We start from the raw sequence: 6,287 nt of genomic DNA on the forward strand, positions 1-6,287 counted from the left end.
GACACATGCACTTGGCGCATTTTATGCGAATGCAACAACTGTAGAGACCTGAAGAAACTTAAACTTATAACTGAAAACTAAATTTTGAACAGTGCAATGACTGGGTTTTATGCGAACCCTTGGATTATGTTCCTAAATCCTTTGTTATTATGATTATTATTATAGATGTTTTATGGCGCTTCGGGGTGTTATTCTTTTTAACATCATGACCAGCAGAACTGTTAATGAGCACTCCTCGCCGAGCGGATGCTCATAACAAGGCCCTAACTATTGGGCGGAAGGGTAATTCGGAACGCGGAAGCCTTCCGGATTCCCGTGAATAGCTTTTTAACCTACTTAAGACCGAAAATTCACGTTTCAGGAAGGGTGGGGGGATTGGCTGTCCCGTCGTTCCCTGAGAGGTTTGTGACCAAAACACTTAACAATATACAGGAAATCAAACAAAAAGTAGTATAGTACCTAAAAAAAAAACAAAAAACAAATAAGTAACCGAAAAAACCAAAAAAAGTAAAAAAAAAAAAAAAGTAAAAAATCAGTAGAAATCATCCCCCCAGACGAGATGTGATCCAACCCTCCCGTTTGTTGTTGTTAGATATATCAACCAGGATCGTTACGATCAGAATTGTGGCACGGTTCTGGTGCCTGTACGGGTTGTTTGAGTATTTAAGCACGTTAATGCTAATTTGCGCTCAATCTGGAAGGGTCTCGGGATTAGAGAAGGAGTCTGATCCGGCAAGCAGTGCAAGGAGCGACAAGAAGGGCCTCAAGGACAACAGCAATCGGTTCCTGGGTATCGTTAACAAGTTTTGTATCACTTTTGGTACAAAAAGTAGGATATTAATCTGTGGGGGGCTCGACAGTGACTGCACTGTAGTGACCCATCACCGAACTGCGAGTTTCCGAGTTAAGCACCTTAGGAGGGGTATAACATTACCAGTATTACTATTTATACAGCCTATATTAATACTCTTAAGCCGTTTTTCAGTGAAAAACACAGTAAGCAGACCGGTTTTTGGGGTCTAAATAGCGATAGTTTGACCCCCACAAGTCGCAATTTTTGAGATATCAATTTTTTTTGAAAAGGGTAAAAACGCAAAACTACATCGTGACCGTACTAGTTCAATAGCTAGAACCGGTGAGTTTAGTTAGGAAGTGGTTGGAACTAATTGGGTAACAAAAACCGAATTTTTTTGATTTTTCAAAAAACGAAACGCTACAAAATAATTTTTTTTTTAATTTTTGAGTTAGGACAGTAAAAATTGTTGTCTGGACAACGTTCGCTAGTAAATCGACAGGTTTTAAAACCCGTTTGCCGATAACCTTCCGGGTTACAGAGAAATCGATAGGCCCTTCACGTTTTGTATTTTTTTTGGAAAGCCCTTATACCCCTACCAAAGGGTAGTAACGGTTGAAAAAGGCAAGTGTGCGCTGTTTTAGACAAAAAGGGAGGGCTAAGGAACCCAGAAAATCAAAGTCGAGTCAAAACAAGGCTAATTACAAGACCCTTCACAGTTGAGTAGAATAGCAAAATAAGAGGCTTAGCTTCGATCCGGAAGGGTCTAGAGACGGAAAATACACCCTTCCTAGTTAGTTCCTACACTATAATAGCATCGGAGAACGTATCCGGAATGGTTTCGGGTGAAAATTTTAAAAGTCCCGGAAGCGCTATTTTTACAAACTCGGAGTGGCCCCAATCCGGAAGGGTCCCAATTTTTGCCAATCCGGAGGGGTCCTATTTTGCCAATCCGGAAGGGTCCTTTTTTGCCAATCCGGAGGGGTCCTATTTTTGCCAATCCGGAGGGGTCTCAACTTTGCCAATCCGGAAGGGTCCTATTTTTGCCAATCCGGAGGGGTCTCACTGTTGCCAATCCGGAAGGGTCCTAATTTTGCCAATCCGGAGGGGTCCTGTTATTGCCAATCCGGAAGGGTCCTAATTTTGCCAAACCGGAAGGGTCGTATTATTGCCAATCCGGATGGGTCCGATTTTCGCCAACCCGGAAGGGTCCTAATTTTGCCATTCCGGAAGGGTCCTGTTTTTGCCAATCCGGAAATGTCCTATTTTTTGCCAATGCGGAGGGGTCCTGCTTTTGCCAATCCGGAAGGGTCCTATTTTTGCCAATCCGGATGGGTCCTAATTTTGCAAATCCGGAAAGGTACTAATTTTTGTCAAAACTTAAGCAGACAAAAGAAAAGTAAATAGTAAAGAACATTAGGTTATTAAGTGTCAGGCTAGAAACCAGTGACTGCACTGGTAACTTGCCTTTTATAGAAGAGTAGACTAAAACAAAACAGGTCTAAACCCGGATATTCGCGACACTAAGTCTAACTTTAACAAGAGTTTGTCACTGATTTGTGTGGGTTGAAACCAAATTGGTTTTCGGAAAAGTGATTCCCTTGAGGATTTTAGTAGGTCTAGCTCGGGCAATCCGAAGGCAGATTGGTAGCACAGGACTCGGTGGGTGCAATAGAGGCCCACTTGAGAAAATTACTGCCTTCAAGATTTGTCTGTTTGGTGCAGCACCAAACAGGGAAAACTTTTTCTTTAGAAACAAGTTTGACTTTTACATTGCGACTGAATAAAGTACAAAATACATATGTTTTTCATTGAAATTTTTATATTTTCCTTCAATTTTGGTTTTACATCAATAATATCTGTTCTTGATTGGGTTGTGAGATCACTTTCTTTTATAAATTTCGATATGATCAGACTGTGCTAGCTTCATATTTTACAACTAATAATCAATTTTTTGTAAATAAATTGTATACACGCTGCAGTGTGATAACATAGGAGGTTTGTGGTCACTATTTAAGTGAAATTTTTGGAATTTATTGTGATGTGTTATTATTATCAGTAGTCAAACAATAAGGACACTAGCAATCGAACTGAGTGTATAGGCAGTAAGAAGTGATAAAATGAAAATGAGTCTAGACAAGTCAAGGATACTCAAACTAAGTGATAGCTCTAGGAACTAAATACCAGAGAAACATAGAAAGGCAATGAGCGATCCTTTTGTGGAAAGGATCACACGAACACGGACCGACAAAGGGAGGAGTATTTAAGCACGTTAATGCTAATTTGCGCTCAATCTGGAAGGGTCTCGGGATTAGAGAAGAAGTCTGATCCGACAAGCAGGGCAAGGAGCGACAAGAAGGGCCTCAAGGACAACAGCAATCGACTGTTGGGTATCGTTAACAATTTTTGTATCCCTTTTGGTACAAAAAGTAGGATAGTAATCTGTGGGGGGCTCGACAGTGACTGCACTGTAGTGACCCTTTACCGAACTGCGATTTTCCGAGTTAAGCACTCTAATTCGGGTATTGAACAATGCCGGAGGGGTATAATATTACCAGTATTACTATTTATACAGCCTTATTAATACTCTTAAGCCGTTTTTCAGTGAAAAACACAGTAAGCAGACCGGTTTTTGGGGTCAAAATAGCGATAGTTTGACCCCCCAAAAGTCGCAATTTTTGAGATATCAATTTGTTTTGAAACGGATAAAAACGCAAAATTACATCGTGACCGTACTAGTTCAATAGCTAGTACAGGTGAGTTTAGTTAAGAAGTGGTTGGAACTAATTGGGTAACAAAAACCGATTTTCTTTGATTTTTCAAAAAACGAAACGCTACAAAATTACTTTTTTTTTAATTTTTGAGTTAGGACAGTAAAAATTGTTGTCTGGACAACGTTCGCTAGTAAATCGACAGGTTTTAAAACCCGTTTGCCGATAACCTTCCGGATTACAGAGAAATTGATAGACCCTTCACGTTTTGTAATTTTTTTTGGAAAGCCCTTATACCCCTACCAAAGGGTAGTAACGGTTGAATAAGGCAAGTGTACGCTGTTTTAGACAAAAAGGGAGGGCTAAGGAACCCAGAAAATCAAAGTCGAGTCGAAACAAGGCTAGTTACAAGACCCTTCACAGTTGAGTAGAATAGCAAAATAAGAGGCTTAGCTTCGATCCGGAAGGGTCTAGAGACGGAAAATACACCCTTCCTAGTTAGTTCCTACAGCATAATAGCATCGGAGAACGTATCCGGTATGGTATCGGGTGAAAAATTTAAAAGTCTCGGAAGCGCTATTTTTACAAACTCGGAGTGGCCCCAATCCGGAAGGGTCCCAATTTTTGCCAATCCGGAGGGGTCCTATTTTGCCAATCCGGAAGGGTCCTTTTTTGCCAATCCGGAGGGGTCCTATTTTTTCCAATCCGGAGGGGTCCCAACTTTGCCAATCCGGAAGGGTCCTATTTTTGTCAATCCGGAGGGGTCTCATTTTTGCCAATCCGGTAGGGTCCTAATTTTGCCAATCCGGAGGGGTCCTGTTATTGCCAATCCGGAAGGGTCCTAATTTTGCCAAATCGGAAGGGTCGTATTATTGCCAATCCGGATGGGTCGTGTTTTCGCCAACCCGGAAGGGTCCTAATTTTGCCCATCCGGAAGGGTCCTGTTTTTGCCAATCCGGAAAGGTCCTATTTTTTGCCAATCCGGAGGGGTCCTGCTTTTGCCAATCCGGAAGGGTCCAATTTTGCCAATCCGGAGGGGTCCTAATTTTGCAAATCCGGAAAGGTACTAATTTTTGTCAAAACTTAAGCAGACAAAAGAAAAGTAAATAGTAAAGAATATTAGGTTATTAAATTTCAGGCTAGAAACCAGTGACTGCACTGGTAACTTGCCTTTTATAGAAGAGTAGACTAAAACAAAACAGGTCTAAACCCGGATATTCGCTACACTAAGCCTAACTTTAACAAGAGTTTGTCACTGATTTGTGTGGATTGAAACCAAATCGTTTTTCGGAAAAGTGATTGCCCTGAGGATTTTAGTAGGTCTAGCTCGGGCAATCCGAAGGCAGACAGGTAGCACAGGACTCGGTGGGTGCAATAGACGCCCACTTGCGAAAATTACTGCCTTCAAGATTTGTCTGTTTGGTGCAGCACCAAACAGGGAAAGCTTTTTCTTTAGAAACAAGTTTGACTTTTACATTGCGACTGAATAAAGTACAAAACACATATGTTTTTCATTGAAATTTTTTTATTTTCCTTCAATTTTGGTTTTACATCATTAATATCTGTTCTTGATTGGGTTGTGAGAACATTTTCTTTTATAAATTTCGATATGATCAGACTGTGCTAGCTTCATATTTTACAACTAATAATCAATTTTTTGTAAATAAATTGTATACACGCTGCAGTGTGATAACATAGGAGGTTTGTGGTCACTATTTAAGTGAAATTTTTGGAATTTATTGTGATGTGTTATTATTATCAGTAGTCAAACAATAAGGACACTAGCAATCGAACTGAGTGTATAGGCAGTAAGAAGTGATAAATTGAAAATGAGTCTAGACAAGTCAAGGATACTCAAACTAAAAAATAGCTCTAGTAAATAAATACCAGAGAACATAGAAAGGCAATGAGCGATCCTTTTGTGGAAAGGATCACACGAACACGGACCGACAAAGGGAAGAAAGTTTCAGGCGGAATGATTGAAACCAGGAGTCAAAAGTCCTCAGAAGGACAAAGGCAATTTTAGAGGTAGGTGTCCATCCGGAACCTGCCCTGGATGAGCACCGGGACGGACATTGACCGGAAAGGGAGAGGAAACAGAATATTGGCGAGTGAATCTACTCCCTTTGAACAATGACAAGATTTTGCCACTTCCATCGGGACTCTGGACCGATAAGAGATGTCGGAACTGTCCGACATCTTTATTGAAAATGTGGCGACTACAAGATCACCTACAGACAACACTAGGATGCTTTGCGTGATGGAGAAAAAGGCAACGTCCTTATCGTTTTCAGGAAGAGTGAAAAACACTTTGGGAAACTTCTTTCCATTTACCATGGGAACGGGTACAGCCAATGAAGTAGAAACCCAGGAAGAGGAAAACTTGACTTCGGATCTAAAGTTAGCCTCAATAGTTCGACTCAGGAGAATGACGCATACACGATAGAGAGACTGGCTTCATGGGACAATTTGGTGTAGTGAGGACAATAAGCAAGACCACAATTGGATCAGGCCAGTCAGGAGACTTTGTGACCATGACGAATTCGGAGATACGAACTGGGAAGAAAGAAACACAGGGCTATGTAACCCACCTGCGGATCAAGAAGTGGATCATGAGGTCGAAGCAGAGAGGCAGAGAATCAAGACCCGAGTCTCGACCAGCAACAAGCTACCTGAAACCGACAGAGTGACACCGCCACTTGTGGCGCCAATAGTGCCCAATGGAGCATCAATCGAAGACGCCTTGACCAATATAGTGGACAGCATAGGAGAACAGAATAAGC

This window comes from Symsagittifera roscoffensis, chromosome 5, assembly GCF_963678635.1.
Source record: "Symsagittifera roscoffensis chromosome 5, txSymRosc1.1, whole genome shotgun sequence".
NCBI classification, from domain to species: domain Eukaryota; kingdom Metazoa; phylum Xenacoelomorpha; order Acoela; family Convolutidae; genus Symsagittifera; species Symsagittifera roscoffensis.